Source organism: Protopterus annectens, chromosome 17.part0, assembly GCF_019279795.1.
Source record: "Protopterus annectens isolate FY-2018-M chromosome 17.part0, PAN1.0, whole genome shotgun sequence".
NCBI lineage: Eukaryota > Metazoa > Chordata > Ceratodontiformes > Protopteridae > Protopterus > Protopterus annectens.
Window position 1 is genome coordinate 12,480,919 of NC_056751.1, and position 19,302 is coordinate 12,500,220.

General features: G+C 41.2%; 1 protein-coding gene across 1 annotated transcript in view; it reads left to right on the forward strand.

Moving 5' to 3' along the window:
- Positions 1-19,302, forward strand: part of SH2D4A (SH2 domain containing 4A) — an 886,351-nt gene that overhangs the window by 577,258 nt on the left and 289,791 nt on the right. The gene's annotated exons all lie outside the window — the stretch shown is intronic.

The window sequence follows — 19,302 nt, forward strand, 5'->3', positions numbered from 1 at the left end:
TTTTTAATTAAAAAATAAGTCTCCCAGCCAGTGCCCCCCTCCCATCCAGTAGGCCCTATTTTTTCATGGACTGGCAGGAAATTTCTGACAGACTTGCTGTTGAAAAACACTGTAACAAATAATGACAATAATTAGAGCTATGGACTTCTTTTACTTTAGAAAAATGCATATCCACTCATGCTCTGTTATTTTGTCAATGCTAAAGTTAGTAATACTAATATATGAAAAGTGCCCCTGATTATTTCTGGATTTGTCCCTTTTTGGTTGAGAGCTGTGGGTAGGGTTTTGTATGTGTGTGTGTGTGTGTGTGTGTGTGTGTGTGTGTGTGTGTGTGTGTGTGTGTGTGTGTGTGTGGTGTGGTAATTTCAACTGTCCAGATTTTCCAAGATGAGTTCAAACAATTTCCATGATGTGGAAAGCATGTTGTCCTTTTACAGTCTGAAAACTAAAAATAAGCCTGCGTGCCTACAATAATGCCAAAAAATGTAGTTCTTTCCCATAACAAAGGCAAAAGTGAAAGATTATCCATAAAGCTGCACATCCCCAACCTCAGAATGCATATACTAAATCATCTATTATATAATGTCAGTGACCAGAACTTCCCTTAGCTTTAAATAGATTAGTGACAGTTACATAAATAAAAAAGAAATAAATAAAACAAGCACACTGGACTCATCAAATATTCATTTGGTTATCACTTTCAGACTTCTTCATTTCCTTTCTCTCTGACTATAATGTGATACTTTGAACTTAAAACTACTGATAAGTCAGCATCGTAATGGAGTAAGACACGCAGTCAAATATGACTGTGAAACTGAACAGCTAGCCATATGAGGTCACTATGGAGTGAATTGTCTGTTTTTCAAGTTTTACTTGAGAAGTAGTAAACTATGTATCTTGTTCATTGTCTGTCCGATATGAAATGTGTATCCTGGAGCCGCTTTTCAGATCCAGCTCCGTAGTATTAGTGCTCCAGCCTCGACCCCCTTTAAAAAAATTCCCTGCCATAACGCACCATTTCTGCTAGTACCTCAGATCTCATTTCCCATTGTAGCAAATGGATGCAATCTGTACTCACAGCTAAGTGGTCCTCCTTTGATAGTATGTTAGCTGTTTTTTGTCCTTCTTTTATATACTTGCCTTTATAGAGAATTATATTTCCAGTCACTTTGGTATGTGTATATAAAAATTTGAAAAATGTCTGTAAACCTGACTTTTAGTCAGCCTTTTCCTCACAGCTGTTTTTCCTGCAGCTTGCTTAGTGGTTTTCCTTTTTGTGATAATCTAGTTATTATAGTTATAGTCATTTCATTAGCCCTAGGATTGTTTTTTATATATATATTCTTATGTGCTAATAGTTTAAAAACTGAATAAAGTTAAACTTCTAAGTGTGTGTGAATGTCTTTGGTGTGTGATTCATTTTAGATATTATTAAAAAAATACTTGTTAATAGGTTTCTTCCCAAGCATGTTATTTAGATAAGTCATAGAGAAACAGTGTTGACTTTGTGTACAGAAAATTCCACCAAAGGACATGTTTGATCTGTGTGTCGTGTGCCTGGAGTTCCTTATCTTTCCTTTGACTGTGAAATCTGCACTGGATTTGGACCTAGAGACCTTGCCAACAGGAAAAAACAAGCTAGTATTAAAATGCCTCTTGCCCCTAGAACTATCGGTGGCAAAATCAAAAAAGACTGCTGACAAAGCTTTGAAACATAAAGACTCTGAAAACAAGAAAAGTCCTTCTGAGCCTATGGCTCTGTCCTCGGCACTGAAAGTGCCAAGATTTGAAGCTCTTTTGGCTTGCAGTCCAACTTACACTCCACCATCAGATCCGGAACCTTTGGATCTGATTTTGATTCATGACTCACAGGAAATTGGCATCGATAGAGAAATCGGAAGTAGATTTGGATCATCTGATGTGGGACTTTCTGAGGATGCAGATTGAGATGGGAATCATTCTGCACCTGTTGCTCTGAAGGTGGCTGGATCTACCTAGATGCCCCCATTATAGTTCCTTCTACCATGTGACTTTCTCCCGGGCCCTGTGGCCTTGGTACAGACTCTTCCTATAGCTTCATCACTGGGGATTCTGCATCCAGCTCATTCACCTTCCACATGTCTTAATCAGTTCAGCCTCAGAGCCAATGGCTCAAGCTCGGTGCTTTGGCTCCATCATTGAACCATTAGTTCTTAGCTGCACTGACAGTGTCAAGAGTCCTTGGCTTTAGAGTCTTTAATTTTGATCTTCTCATCAAGGCCTTCTACCTTCTCAGCATCAGGCATCCCTTCATTTATTTATTTATTTTACATTTGTTTACCGGGTTAGTCTAACTGGATACATATCCATTTTCAGCAGAGACCCGGGGAGAAAAGCTCCACAAAGAGAACAATACAAAGTTATTACATCAAGGTAAATTCTTAATAACAAAAGATAGAGAGACACAAAATATGCATACTAATACATTTGTCAGTTCCATGGTATGTAAGTAACAGAAATATTTAAGAGGCTTTTTGGATTAGTCAGGGTTTGAACAAGGACATAGCCAATGAGCCTTGAAGAAAAGCTTGAGATTAGTTTTGAAATGACTAGGAGAGGTAATAAGTCTTAGGTTGTTAGGAAGGGAATTCCATAACTTTCCTATGGAGTTGGCATAAAGAGCATCACCTCCCAAATTATTAGATTTCGTGGTTTGTACCAGGACACTATTTGAAGATCGAAGGCAGTTGAGATTGGAGTAGGGGGTAAAGAGTTTGTTCAGTGAAGGGGTTTTGTCCGGTTCTTTAATTATCTTAAATGCTTCAGTAAGTTGGGTGAGTTTGAGAAGATTAGGCAATTCTAACCAGTCAAGTTTTTTTAGGTTAAGGCAGTGATGAGTACGATAAGGTACTCCTGTTACAAACTTGGCAATATGGTTATAGGCAACAGAGAGTTTCTTTAGCTCAGTTTTATTGAGGAAGGATAGTACCGGAGAGGCATACAGTAAAGTGGAGAGAAGGTGTGTTTGTGCAATGGTTAGTTTGGTGTTAGGAGTGAGAAAGTTCTTAATTCTGTACATGGAACCCAATTTCTTGTTTACTGACTTAATGGTTTGACAAATGTGTATATCAAATTTGAGCTTGTGATCAATAGTAACACCTAGAAGTTTGGTGTGAGAGACAGGCTCTATGATGGTGCCATTAGTGGATTGAACATGAAAGGTCCTATTATTGGAATGTAGAGGGTGTTGCCCTAAGGGAGTAGATAATGAGGAGAAAATTAGTAGTAATTTAGTTTTTGTTGGATTTAGGATGAGCTTCCGTTCAGAGAACCATTTTTCAACTGCAGCAAAGCAGTTTTGGGTGACTAATTGGAGATTATGGAGAGAGACATCGGAACAAATCAGGGTAGAGTCATCTGCATATTGAATGCAGGTGGCTTTGGGGATGACTGAATGGAGATCATTTATGAATACGGAGAAAAGAAGGGGACCAAGTATTGAGCCTTGTGGGACTCAAATAGTGTTTGGTAGCAAGTGAGATAGCTTGCTTTGCCACTGGACTGCTTGTTGTCTCCCAGAAAGGTAAGCTTTAAACCAGTTTAAGGCTAAGTTATCAAGGCGAAGGTTTTCGAGGGTGTCGAGCAATAGTTGGTGATTGACCATGTCAAAGGCTTTTGACAAGTCAAGAAAGAGAGCTGAAGTAATTAATTTGTTGTTGCGGTTGCTGTTAACAGAGTTAACAAAGGAGAGTAGGGCAGTGGTTGTACTATGATGGGGGCGAAAACCATGTTGAGTTTTGGACAAGAGATTGTTTAGGGTGAGATATTGTAGGAGTTGCTTGTGTGCACACCTCTCCATAATTTTAGCTATTGGAGACAATATTGCTATAGGTCTATAGTTCGATGTTTCCGTGGAAGAGCCTCCCTTATGAAGTGGGATGACGTATGATATTTTCCAAATAGAGGGGATAGTTGCCTCTGTTAAAGTTCTGTTAATCAAGATTGAGACCGGATAGGCAATAACATCTGATGCTATTTGTAGATATTCTGCTGGGAGATGATCAGCCGATAGGGTGGATGGTTTAAGTTTCTTCAATAGGGTTCTAATATAGGAGGTAGATATTGGTTGGAGGGTAAAGGTGGGTAGAGATTTACCAGTGGCGTTGGTACAGGAGGAGGAAGAAGTAGGTAGCTGACTGGCTAGGGACTGAATGGTCTTGGTGAAAAAAGTGTTGAACGTATTAGCTACTTCTTCAGGACTTTTGCCAATGAGTTTCTCAGGGGTGGGGGTAGTTGATTTCCCAGGATGAAGGAGGTTATTAAAACCTGCCCAAAACTTCTTTGGGTTATGCTGGTGTTTATCCTGGAGGTGACAGAAATAGTTCTTTTTATCACGACCATCTCTCCTAAGGGGGAGAAGAATCTGGTGGCTGGGGTGATATCCTCAAATCTGATGGAGGTTGGATTGACCTTCCAAGTGTTAGGGAGGATCATCACTATTCTCAAGAGTGCAGAACTACAGACCAAAATGCATAGCATTCCTTCACACGATTCTCTCTCTCTCCCATTTTTGTCTTCTACCCATCAGATTTTCTTGGGTAGGATTTAACCTGTAAGCATCAAACTCTTTGCCCAAAAGCAGATACTGTCTTCTAAAGAGTCAGTTGACACCTCCCCTAATGTACCCAAGAAAAGGACATGAAAAGCACCTGCACTCCCTGTCCCCTACTTCAGATACTGACTCGAAGGATTAGGAGGGAGCCCCTCAATCCCCTTCAGAGAACACTACTTTCTTCAAAAGTTTAGAGTTGACATGCCAGAGGGATCTTGGCCCATCACCCCCCCTCCCCCAATGTGGTGGTATTGTTTGAAGCTTACAATTTGGTGCCATCTGTGTCCTGGGTAGTCCTCCAGCTAACAAGTTGATTGACTTAGTGGTCAGGTGGTCATGGCAAGAAATTGATACATGCCATGTAGTCCCTCATAAACCTAACAAAATTCTCCACCTGTACAAATAGAAACAGCACTGGGCTTAATCCCCTGCAGTTAACTCCATCATTGTGACAGCAGCTACCAAGAGACAGAGAGGTGTACGAGGACTTGACCACTATTCACCACCCCAACAAGGTGTCTATGGTGACAGATAGACTTGAGAAGTGGGAGTATGCTTCAGCCACTTTTGCATTAAGAACCATGAACTATGCCACACATATCAACAGACTTCAGAGAGATTTGATGCAGTAGGTCTCATCTACACTGAAAGCTTCCCTGATAACAGACTTGAGAAGGCAACTAGAAACAACCATGTCCAGTATCAGCAACCTCTTCATTTGTCTTATGCATATGTGGCAGATGAAGCAGCCAGGGCAGTGGGGACCAGCTTAGCAATGAGACACCATGCATGGCTGTGCGTTTGACTTTCCAGATCAGTTTAAGGTGTCTTTCACCAATGCTCCATTAGATGGGTTTTTGTTGTTTGGCTCATTGCAAAGGAGAGGATGCAGACTCTATAGTCAGGCACACTGATGTCCCACTCACCAGGCTAAACAAGGAGAAGGTTACTGTCAGCTGCCTGTCGGGTGCCAGGTCCGCCACATATCCCATGCACTTGGGTCACTCCACAACAAGTACAAATATGACTTTGTCATTGTCCATGTTGGTGTGAATGACCTGAGATGCACCTCCCTGGACTACATGAAAAGAGACATGGAAGAGCTCTCCAGTCTTGTAGCCCAGGCAGGTATGACCCTAGCCCTGAGTAGCATTCTGCCATCGCCCCAAATTGTACCACAGTACAAGGACAAAATGATTGACTTCAACAATTGGCTAAGCTTCTGGTGTCATTCTAAGGGGATCCAGTATCTGTCAACTTGGGATGACATGGTCGACAGACCACGATGCTTTGCCGCAGATGGCCTGCACCTGTTGCCCCTGGGATTCCGGGTACTGGCTAAGGCTCCTGCTGCCCATATAGTGCCTTTTTTAGGCAAGGCTCAGATAACAAATTCACCACTGTAACAGGAACAGGCAAGCAAAAACTGAGGGTAATGCTACTCAGTGCTAGAAGTCTAAATCTCAAAATGCACTCACTCGAGGCACTCCTTAAAATGAAGAACATCGATATCTGTGCAGTGACGGAGACCTGGTTCAAGGCTCCAAAGAGCACCCCTGCATTACCAGGCTATAACTCATACCACACATTTCGGCCATGTAACCTGGAGTGAAACACCAAAGGTGGAGGTGTGTCCATATTCATTAAGGATATCCACACCTGCAGGCTAGTTGCTCAGCATAATGCATCCGAGGTTATCCAAGTGCAACTAACTCTGGGCAAAACTGCAATCCAAATTGTAGCTTGCTACAGATCCCCCACCATCCCCAGGATTCCCACTCCTCTTTTCTTGATGTACTGGAAAATATTAGGGTTCAACCAAACACCCTAATAATGGGCGACTTCAACTACCCCAACATTAACTGGGAAAACTACTCGTGTATCAACTCCTTAGCTCAACGCTTTCTGGAATTAATAAACTCCAATGCCCTGGATCAATTTATCCACACCCCCACCAGGGCAACAGTATCCTAGACCTAGTCATTACCAACATGAGTGACCGATGTACCACACCTGAAGTCAACTCCTCGTTGGTCCGCCATAAGCTAATCACCTTTGATATTCACTTCCCTCCCCCACCCCCCATTAAGGAAACCATGGGAAAACATTTCTCCAAGGCCAACTTCATGCTTCTTAAGACAGAAGTGGTGAACTTCATGGCACCCATGCAGATGGACAATACAGTTACAACTGCTGAATCCTACACAAATGCACTCTATAAGCACTTACACGAGTGCATGGATCGTGCTATCCCAAACAGAACCAAGACGCTATCCTCCAAAAAAAGGAAGCCAATCTGGTGGTCCCCTGCCATAAACAAACTGTACAACAGAAGGAAGAAACTGTTGCAAAAGAGAGTAAAATCCCATGAGTGGAGGAGCTCCATGGTCAGCCTCAGTAAGAAGCTGAGATCCCTTATAAGATCCTCCAAAGCTAGCTACGAAAACAAAATCACCACTAATTCTAAGAACAACCACAAAGCATTCTATAGCTATGTCAAGAATCTCAATGGCAACACCCAGATCTGCTCTGAGTTACAGCACAAAGGCATGAAAATTACAGAACCAACTGATATTGCCAACATCCTGGCAGATAGGTTCAGTGCTAACGTTACCCCTCCCTCACCCCCTAAAGGGCCCATATCTATACAGGAAGAATGTAGAGTCCCTGTAATCACAACTACGCAGGTAAAAGCTGCACTCTCTAAAGCCAAAAACACAGCATCCATGGGACCGGACAACATCCCAGGCTGCGTTTTGCACGAACTTCAGAACGAACTGGCTCCCACTTAAGCACCATGTTCAATAATAGCCTTGCATCAGGCTTTGTGCCCACTGAATGGCGCACAGCAACAGTTATCCCACTCCACAAAGGGGGAGCCACTACTGATCCCAGGAACTATTGACCTATTAGCCTGACGCATCTGGTCTGCAAGGCCATGGAACGTATCATCATGGAACTCATAAACAAAGACATTGGTAACCTCCAAACTCTGGATCCTACCCAGTTTGGGTTTGTGAAAGGCAGATCATGCCTCCTGAACCTGATCGACTTCTTTGAGGAAGTCAGCAAAGCCGTAGATGAGGGTAAGGTGGTTCACACAGCCTATCTTGACCTGGCCAAGGCTTTTGACACCATCCCCCATTTTGGAATTAGAGCTAAACACATTAAACTAGGTATAAATCCCTACGTCACAAGATGGGTTACCAACTGGCTCACTGACAGAACCTACACTGTAAAAGTTGCAGACTCCAAATCTGACCTCAAAGCAGTGACAAGTGGAGTACCACAGGGTTCCATCCTGGGACCTCTCCTGTTTAGTATCTACTTCTCTGAAGTACAGGCTAACACAGAAGGCCTCTGGCTAATGAAGTTCACAGATGACTACTAACTAGGAGCCATAGTCAAGTCCCCAAATGATGTGGGCATCCTACAGAAGGGCCTCGCTGAGACAGATGCCTGGTGTCAGAGCTATGGCCTCAAGCTCAATGCCAAAAAGTGCAGTGTCATCCCCTTTGGTAAAAACTCTGGACCCATGAACTACCACATAGGCAGCAATCTACTTAACACTGAATGTGTGATAAGAGACCTTGGGATCCAGGTGGACAGTAGTCTCTCCTTTGATAGTCACATCACCACTGTAGTGAGGAAGTCCTTCTACATGGCACACCTCATCATAAAAGGGTTCTCATCCAGGAAAAAAGAGGTCATTGTTCCCCTGTACTCGACACTCATTAAACCCATTATAGAGTACAATGCCCCTTTTGGAATGTACCTCACAAGACATCTGCAGCAGCTGGAAAGGCCACAGTAGTACTGACAAAGAGGATTACTGGCCTCAAACAAATGCCCTACACTGACCGCCTCAAAAAACTCCAGCTTTAATACATAGCATATCGCCTACTCTGAGGTGATCTCTGCCTAACATATAAAGCTATGTCAAGCCCAGAGCTGTTGGACATGCTACACCTAAAGAAATCCCAATCCCTCTGAGCTACATGCTCTGGGGACCTAAACCTTGTCACCACAATAAACAGGACATGCTGGAGGGATAGATTCCTGTCCCAGAGACTTCCATACTCTGGAACAGGCTACCCATCTATGTCAAGCAAAGTTCTTCATTAGCACTCTTCAAGAAAAATCTTGATGAGTGGATGGGAAATAGGAAATAGAGCCCGGGGATCACTTCTGTGTCTCTGATCGACAGTGGCACAGGAAAATAACTTTCTTGGGTGGCGTAAGCCAGGGAACCTTGTTGGCTAGGCTTACATAGGCCCTTGGGCCGATAGCCTAGTATCTACCTATGAAAGTATAAGTGAGCAGGATGGTAAGACCCTTTCTGCTGTCAGATTTAAGTTTAAGGTTGCCCAGAAATCATGCAGCAGGAACCAAAAGGAACCTCATTCACTCTAGTTTAGTAAGTCTAAGCTTCAACAGCTCAACTCATCTACTGACAGGGATGATGATGGAAGAGGTGGCCCCTTCAATGGATAGAGGCCCAGAGGACAAGTATTTCCACAGAAACAGGGATATCATGGGCCCTTCTCATATAGGAGATCACACATCTCTGAAGATGTACCCAACTGCTCCCCTGTGGAGGTAGTCGGGGGTCAGTTATTCCTCTATCCTCCAGCATGCCAGGCCATCACACAAGACAAATGGCCAAGAGGAATAATATCTATAGGCCGTTCCATACTATTTTCCTAACCCTCCCCCAGCCCAAAAAGCCATTGCTAGACATTCCACCCAGTCAGGCCAAAGTGGCAGAAAAAGAAATAGCATGTCTTATCTATAAAGAGCCATCCAAAAGGTCCCACCAGAGGGTCAGGGTTTGATTCCAAGCTGTTTACGTTCCAAAGAAAACTCAGGACATTAGGCCCATTTTTGACCTCAGCCTACTGAACAAATTTGTCCAGAAGACTCAATTCAGAATGGTCACAGACATGGTCTGCTTTGTCTTAGAGCAAGCAAATGGATATTATCTCTGGATCTCCAAGATGCTTACTTTCACATCCAGATTGTGAAAGAGACAAGGAGATTCCTCGTCTTCAAATAGGAGATAGTCATTATCAGTTCGGAGTCTTACAATTTGGCCTTAGCAAAGCCCCCAGAATATCCAAGAAATGCATGTCTCTCATGGCAGGTCATCTGCAGCTAATGGGAATACACAAATTTCCCATACCAAGATGACTGGTTCCTAGCTGCACCCTCAATGGAGTTTCTTTCAGAAATCAGAAATTATCTTTCAGACTTTGCCAGTTAATGATAATTTCTGTAAATCCACAGAAGTTGAAACTTTGCCCATTTCAGAGGATCTTGTTTATAGAGTGTCATCTGGACACCAATCTCTCCATACTCTGTTTGCCACTAGACAGGATTCAGACCTTGAAGTTAGCAGTTCAGTCCCAGCTTCACAACCCCTCTCCTTCTACAGCCTTGGTCCTGGAAGTATTAGGCCTAATGGCATCATCGATCCTAATGGTCACACATTTTCACTTGAGGATTCTGCAATGACTCCTTCAGGTTTAGTGGTCACAGTGCATTCATCCTATCTCCAAAACTGTCATAAAAGCAGAATCATGCCTGAGGTATCTGAGATGGTGATTTCAATCTCTAGTTGTCCACTTATGCTAAAATTTTCCTACCTCCTATTCCAATAGTGATCATAACCATGGAAGCATCGTCCATTGGGTGGGGGACCATTGCAAAGGGAGAATGATCCAAAGTCTTGGAGTTGAGGGTGGTTCTTCTTGTATTGCAAGAACTGCAGGACTGCCTTCCTCACCGCATAATATCTATCCAAATAGACACCATGATAGTAGTTTGGTATATCAGCAAGCAAGGGAGAACCAGATCATACCCCTTCTGTTAAGAAACAGTGAAGGTTTGGCAATGGGAAATGATCTCACATCCAGGAGTAGTAAATTGCCTAATGGTCAGCTCTCTTCTTATGCCTCACAAGTCTTCCTTCAGTCCAGCAGTAGCCAGCCAAATATTCAGTCACTGGGACCCTTCTTGCTGTGATTTGTTTCCCCCCCTTTAAAACCAGATACAGAAATACTTTTGCCATGATTCAGTGCCCCCCTCCCCAGGCAATCACTGAGGGATGCACTGTCCCAACAATGGCCACCTAGGTGTCTGTGTTTACCCACAACTGAGCCTACTACACGGGTTCTTACAGAAAGCTATGAAGTACAAGGCAACTGTAATCCTCATACCCCCCTTTTGTCCCAGACAGATCTGGCTTCTCCTTCTAAGGCCTTATCGCAAGGAGCCTCCCTGTTTCTTGGATCTAGTACAAGATCTGATCTCACACCCTTCCGGAAAGCCTCACCCACACCTGTACAACTTGAGACTAAACACCTAGTTTCTCAACTTCCAATAATGGCAAACAATAAATCCCTCTCTACAGAGATAATAAGAATCCTAACAACATGCCAGAAAGATTCTACCCATAGGATTTATTACACTAAGTGGAAAAGATTTGTCTCTTGGGCCTCCCCTCAGAACATCAACCCGTTTTCAGCCCCAGTGTCAGACATCCTCCATTTCTTAGCTACCTTGTTTGACTCTTTTTTTTCCCACATTTAAAGTCCATCTGACTGCCATTTCAAGTTTCCATATTGGGTTTCAAGGACACTCACTAGCTTCTCATAAACTCTGTAAGTAATTCCTCAAATAACTCGTTTTGCTTAGACCTCCCACCAGAGATCCAGTTCCATCTTGGAATCTGAACCTGTCCTAGAAGCATTGACTAAGCCACACTTTGAACCAGCTTCCTCTGTTAAACTAAAATTTCTTTTATTGAAGACTATCCTGTTAGTAACCATCACTTCAGCTAGAAGGATTTCAGAACTCTCTGCATTATTTCCTTCTCCCTTTTACCAAGTATTTCACAAAGGCAAAGTATCACTAAGGATGAATCCATCTTTTCTTTCCGAGGTTGCTTCTCAATCAAACATTTCCCAGTCTATTCATTTGCCAGTCTTCTTTCCTAGCTAAGCAAACAAAGGATAATACATCCTACATACCTCTGACATACATAGACAAATGCATTTCTACCTTCACAGAACCAAATCCTTCAGAAAAGATACTCAACCGTTTGTCTTTTTTGTTGCTAATAAGATGGGGCAGAAAGCATCTGAGGTTTCCTTTTCCAGATGGTTATTAGTCTGCATTTTTTTTATATATGCTGCACACAACAAGACTCTGCCCACCAAACAAAGGGCTCACTCCATTAGACCTGTTCCAGCTTCTACTGCTTTCTTTATAACCTCTTCATTTGACAATATTTGGAAAGGTACTGCATGGCCTTTCATGCAATACCTTCATCAAATAATATAAACTGGACTGGCTTCTCCAAGGCATACAGCATCTTTCTGTGCTTCTATCCTGAAGGATCTCCTGGCATTAGGCCACCCTGTGTTGACCATAGCTTGGAATTCTGACCCACTTGTCAGATCAGATGGAATGAATGAATGTGATATGAAAGTTATGTGCTTACAGGAATGATATATCCTTTAATTCATGTCCGTCCAATATGACAATCCTCCCTCCATATACTTCTTTGTCTTGTAAGACCTGAAAGACCATTCATTTTCAAATAATCTTAGTTATCCTTCATGCTGCTTGGTTGTACATAGGTCTTGAGATGTCAAACTAGATATGAGGTATTGAGGAAGTGGTGCATTATATGAATGACAATTCTTAAAGGGGCTTGAGCCTGGAGCATTAATGCTATCAAGCTGGATTCAACAAGTGGTTCAAGTACCCACGTCATATCAGACCAACATGAATGAAAGGATCTGCTGTTACGGTAAATGCATAGCTTTAATTTTTGTTGTTTTTTTACAGTTATACAAATAGCTAGAATGGGTAAGACTTGTGTGATACATGCCTACACTCCTGAAACAGCCTGTGTAATATATACGTAGCGCAAGCCTTAGCACACATTGCAGAACTTATGCTACATGAAAAAGAGAGAAAAAAGAAAGAAAGACTAAAGGAGGAGAACAGACTAAGGAAAGAAGCCCAACCCTAATTTGCATAAGTTAACAGTAATAGTCCAAGCCTCCGGCCCTTACATGAAGTACAATGGAGGCCATGAGTAAAACATACCCGCATACACTTCCTGGCCCCAGCACTCAACAGTCTGTTGTGGGATGAACAAACAGGCCCCCACACAGCATGGGAAGGGGTCTGCAAATATGTACTTGTAGTAATCAGAATCACATGTGTAATGCCATGAAAATAGTACTAGTCACATGATTCTTTATGCGCTCTGCTAACAGGCAACCTAGCATGCTAACAGCACTCTATGTTGATGTTTCTACCACTGAATGCAGTATTGGCATGCACCACCATGTGATTCTGGTCAGACAAGCATGCACACCATGTGATTCTGGTCAGACAAGCATGCACCACCATGTGATTCTGGTCAGACAAGTATGCACCACCATGTGATTCTGGTCAGTCAAGCAAATGTACATAGTAAAGGGGGACTTTTCCTGTAGTAACCTGATGTGCCCCACCTAATAAGAGCACTGCAATGCATTATGGCTCTAAAGTCCAGTGTGCCAGAAAGATGGGCAAGGGTTATCAGTGCTGTGTTCTGGTAACCATACTAAGTGGTCATCAGCCAAATATTATACCATACCACCAGCTCAGCTCAAATATGTGCAGTACTGTAAAAGTATCAGAGACCATCTGATCACTACATTTCCTTTGCGTACACACCCCCAGATACAGCTGACATCTCACTCATTAACTGTAACAGCAAGATCATTCAGATAGCTCTGTGTATAAGCATTTTTAACAATACTGGTACTACACCTAATGGTAATTTCTATACAGTTGGGAAAGTGAGACAGAAAGCTGCATTATAACCATATGATATACACTATCCTGAGAAAGAAAAAGATGGCAGAATATAAAACTGCTCATGATTGCTTTTCATTTTTAAACAAGTGAAAAAGCAAGAATGTCATCTGCTTAACAGCCAAACCATCATCCTCAAATGAAACCCAAGAGTCCCTGTGCAAGACATGAAGAATAGCCAGGTATTTAATTCTGAATTTAATAAATGCTGAAGCTAGGGCTGCATGCAATTATTTATACACAACACTATATTTTGTGGTCTACAAAGATTATAAGCATTATTGCACTTGATTTCACTATGTTTTGCATTCCAGTCTCAATTTTGATCATGTGTCACACATTTGCATATCTGTCATATATTGCTTCACATATAATACATTTTGGTGAGCATTCTTACAGAGGTATCTGCAAAGCTTGGTCCTAACTGGATCCTTGCCAGCAGCCTAATTCATCAGCAATGCTATACAGAATAATACTGCAAGCAGAGGAGAGTATTACAAGTGTCAACTTATAGTTATTTGCAGTAAGCTAAAGCCATTCAAAAATCATAGCAGTCACTTGCATATCATATACCTGAGCACTAATAAATATAGGGATGATTGGAAGTAGATACAGTTTACAGTGATACTACGTGGTTCCCCCTCAATCAGTAATTATAAATGTGTAGGAGTGCATATTTAGTACTGCTACACCTGTACATGTGGAAGAACGTGTCCTCAAGACTGCATCCTTGTAATATGTAATGCATAAGCCTACATCATACTGGCACTTTAAACTGCATTGTGGCCATTACTATTCTTTATTGCATGTTAAAGAACATAAAGACACAACAATTAAGTCACTTTTTACCATGCTTAATTGATAGTGTAGCTTTGACTCACTTGTCATTCTGCCATATCCAGGGATTTTGACAAGGTACGCTTACAGACCTACTGTGATAACAGCATTGCATGCTACAGCACTGAAATCGTAGATGTTCCCTGTGCTTAGTCCAGGGGTTTTCCTTGTTTATAGATAAAACAGAGAGTGATATGCTAGAGCTAGAGTTCAGTCTCCATGTCAATAAGATGTTATTGCACAAAAGCTGTAGTCAGTCACTCTCCTTTGATTTTAAAGTAGTTCAGAAGTGATTTTGTAGGACCAATGTCAGGTCATTTGAAGCAAAATAATGATGAAGGCCCAGACCAAAGCTGAAGCTTATTCCCCTGGTCCCCTGCTGGAGAGTAATTTTATTTAAATACCTCAGTGTACTGCTCAGTTGTCTTTTCACCTCCATGCTTCACAGTGACCACACAATGAATTTTTGAACATGCTGTATGGCAGACAATTACATACTACAAGGGAGAGAGAGAGATACAAGAAGTAAAAAAAAAAGTGAGTCTAACTGTAAAGAATGCAAATGTTTATATATTAGGACTTTGACAAATAATGCAGCTGTTTTATAAATTGCAGTGAGACAACTTATTACAAACCTCTTCATGTGTACTAGGCTTTTTATGTGTGTGTGTGTGGGGGGGGGGGGGTCCCATTACCTATACTACCTACTTTATTATTCCACCTCTGCAACCACTTTCCCCTGAGGGTAATATAATTGAAATGATGTGACTTTTGGACTTATGTTGCTGTCCCTGCACTTTTTATAATTTCACTGTATAGTGTAAAAGTATTAAAATTAAAGTAAACGTGATTTTGATTGATACAAGATGCAATGGACTCACCCTGTTAAAAACTGTTAAAGAATAATGCAGTTATTGTTGTTGATATTTCTACAGAAATGTTTAGTTATATTTATGTTATGGTGCTTTGGAAATTTTGTCTAAACATCAGTATGATCTGGACATTGCACTGTGAAATGTACTCATCTAAGAATTTGCTATAGTAAATCAGTGGTAATAGATTAGTACCACCTTCAATGGCAGTCTTGAAGTGATTGGTCGTATGATCATAAAATATAGTTTTCATAAAAAGGAAAGTCTGAGTAAGGTCACTTCAATGAGTTTCTACGGATGCCTTCCATGTCTTGTGATTCATGTTATTATGTTATACATCCAAAAAACAGCGGTTGCTGGTGTAAAACGGCCCTCTTCCAACACTTAGACGGTAGGCATCAACAGTTATTGTAAGGTGAACGGAAACCCTTCACTGAATCCACTTTTCAACTGCCAATATTTCCAAAAAAGTAGTAATCCTGCGCTAACAATAGCAATGTGGAGCAACAAATTCTTTATTCACAGTGAGCGCTTTCGCCATGCGGCTTCTTCAGACTGTATAACAATGTTAAAAACACAAACAGCTATCTTTATAACATATCGCAACTTCCCATTGGTTAAAAAATCATTACACAAAGCAATTAGCACTAGTAAAAGCAATCGATCTCGTGCACAATGCATTCAAACCATTGCAGACCATTTCGTTCCATGTTAAAAGTATTAACTAGCAAACTAAAGTTCATATTGCTCCATAAACATAAGCACAAAAGAGTAACAAAAATACAAAGATTTAGGCATTCATAAGATACATATCATGTTTCTTGTAATGCAAGTGCGGAACCACGAACACATAGTTATAAAACAGCTCTATATTAAAGAAAAATATGTGTAAACACAATTTGCTTTCCTACTGAGGCGCTTTTCATATAAATAAAAGATAGGTCTACACTTACTCTTAAAAGGTGTCGATCAGCACTTCACAAAAACTATTATACAATGCTCCAAACTGTTACAATAACAAATGACAAGATCACAGTGCTCCTAAAATTGTAGTCATCTGTAGTTAAAAGGCGACAGTTAGAACACAGAAACAAAACATGTAGTGGATTTTTCAATCAAGAAAATACAGCACACACTGAAAATTTTAAAAATACAAAGCACATTAAAAATCCATTCCTCCTCTTAGAAACACCATCCTAATACAGGCGGTCAACTTTCTAACGTAAAATACAGACATGATCCTAAATCTAACAGGGGATATCGCTGTATACTAAAATTCTCGTTCATACGGAGAAACCCCAGTTAAAACGGACCACTCCAGTAAATAAAATAGAAGTTAGAAATAATGACAAAGCAACATCAAAACTCGCAAAATCTGAATTCCGTAGGCAAGTATACCAAGAAATAACGGGCATTAACATCGCCTAACTCTATCAAAACATATGAACACTAAACATACCTTAACCCAGACGGTGGCCATAGGACCAACTCTATCAGGGCGGTTGATCTACGGGGAAGCTATTTTCCAATTTCTAAAAGCTAGTAAAAAGCTAAATAACAACTCTGGTAATGAATAGGGTACATGAGTGTCAAAACAGAGAACACAATGTGTCCACTAAAATACTGTACCCAAAATAACAACACAGTTAATAAGCATGGCATGAGGACCTAAAGATAAAGGAGGATAGATGGGAGGAGAAGAAGGAAAAATCCCATCACGGCGGGTGGTAAACGGGGGAGCTATTTCCCAACTTCTAAAAGCTGGTAAAGCCAAAAACCGGCTCAGGTGATGAATGAGGGGCAAGAATGTCAAATCAGAGAACATGATGTGTCCACTAGAATACTGTACCCAAAATAACAACACAGTTGATAGGCATGGCATAAGGACCTAAAGGTAAAGGTAGGTAGGTGGGAGGAAAAGGGGGGAGAAGGAGGGAGAAAAGGAAAAGGGGGGGGGGGGGGAGGAAGGAAAAAGGAAAAAACAGAAAAAAGGCAAAAAGGTTTAAATGCATAAAACTGAAGGGCAACTGTCAGCCCTGCTGTTTTGGTACAAGTAGTTTCCTTTTCCTAAGGAAGGGCCTAACCTGTACTTTGTCATTAAGGCCCGGATAGTATTCTGCCCTCAGCCTTATAATCCATTTCATCTCATTCTCAAGGGTAAAATTAACTATGTCCCCACCTCTAAAGGATATCGTAGGGTCATGTCCAAGCATCACATACAAAAATCAGCCCAGTTTAAAGAGAATACTATGTAGACCTAGGAATAACCTGGGTACAGAGGGACTGACCACTCAGTTGATGAATACAACACCTTGTGGAAAATGTAATCAATGTCCATTTATTAATGATACAGTGAGCTTCATTCATCCCACCACTCAGCGGAATTTTAGTTTTTACACTAAAACTTCATGTGAAAGCTCTAACATTGTATACATGGCAACTTGTGAAGCATGTCAAGCGTTCTATGTTGGTAAAACCAACAGGTCATTTAGAGAACGCATTAGGGAACACCTGTACCACATAAGGACAGCTTCAGTGGTGAATGCGTTGGCGAAACACCACAAAGAGAAAGGAACCAGTCATTCCTTTAAATTCTTTGTTATTCAGAAGATCACACCGAGTAAGAGAGGTGGGGACATAGTTAATTTTACCCTTGAGAATGAGATGAAATGGATTATAAGGCTGAGGGCAGAATACTATCCGGGCCTTAATGACAAAGTACAGGTTAGGCCCTTCCTTAGGAAAAGGAAACTACTTGTACCAAAACAGCAGGGTTGACAGTTGCCCTTCAGTTTTATGCATTTAAACCTTTTTGCCTTTTTTCTGTTTTTTCCTTTTTCCTTCCTCCCCCCCCCTTTCCTTTTCTCCCTCCTTCTCCCCCCTTTTCCTCCCATCTTCCCTCCTTTACCTTTAGGTCCTTATGCCATGCCTATCAACTGTGTTGTTATTTTGGGTACAGTATTCTAGTGGACACATCATGTTCTCTGATTTGACATTCTTGCCCCTCATTCATCACCTGAGCCGGTTTTTGGCTCTTACCAGCTTCTAGAAGTTTGGAAACAGCTCCCCCGTTTACCACCCGCCGTGATGGGATTTTTCCTTCTTCTCCTCCCATCTATCCTCCTTTATCTTTAGGTCCTCATGCCATGCTTATTAACTGTGTTGTTATTTTGGGTACAGTATTTTAGTGGACACATTGTGATCTCTGTTTTGACACTCATGTACCCTATTCCTTACCAGAGTTGTTATTTAGCTTTTTACTAGCTTTTAGAAATTGGAAAATAGCTTCCCCGTAGATCAACCGCCCTGATAGAGTTGGTTCCATGGCCACCGTCTGGGTTAAGGTATGTTTAGTGTTCACATGTTTTGAGAGAGTTAGGCGATGTTAATGCCCGTTATTTCTTGGTATACTTGCCCACGGAATTCAGATTTTGCGAGTGTTGATGTTGCTTTGTCATTATTTCTAACTCCTATTTTATTTACTGGAGTGGTCCGTTTTAACTGGGGTTTCTCCGTATGAACGGAGAATTTTAGTATACAGCGTATATCCCCCTGTTAGATTTAGGATCATGTCTGTATTTCACGTTAGAAAGTTGACCGCCTGTATTAGGATGGTGTTTCTAAGAAGAGGAATGGATTTTTAATGTGCTTAGTATTTTTTAAAATTTTCAGTGTGTGCTGTATTTTCTTTTGATTGAAAAATCCACTACATGTTTTGTTTCTGCGTTCTAACTGTCGCTCCCTTTTAACTACAGATGACGACAATTTCAGGAGCACTGTGATCTTGTCATTTGTTAGTGTAACAGTTTGGAGCATTGTACGACATGTAGTTTTTGTGAAGTGCTGATCGACACCTTTTAAGAGTAAGTGTAGACCTATCTTTTTATTTATATGAAAAGCGCCTTAGCGTAGGAAAGCAAATTGTGTTTATACATATATGTTTTTTCATACAGAGTTGTTTTATATCTATGTGTTCGTGGTTCTGCACTTGCGTTTTAAGAAACAAGATATGTATCTTATGAATGCCCAATCCTTGTATGTTTTTATTCTTGTGTGCTTATGTTTACGGAGCAATATGAACTTTAGTTTGCCAGTTAATACTCTTTACATGGAATGAAATGGTTT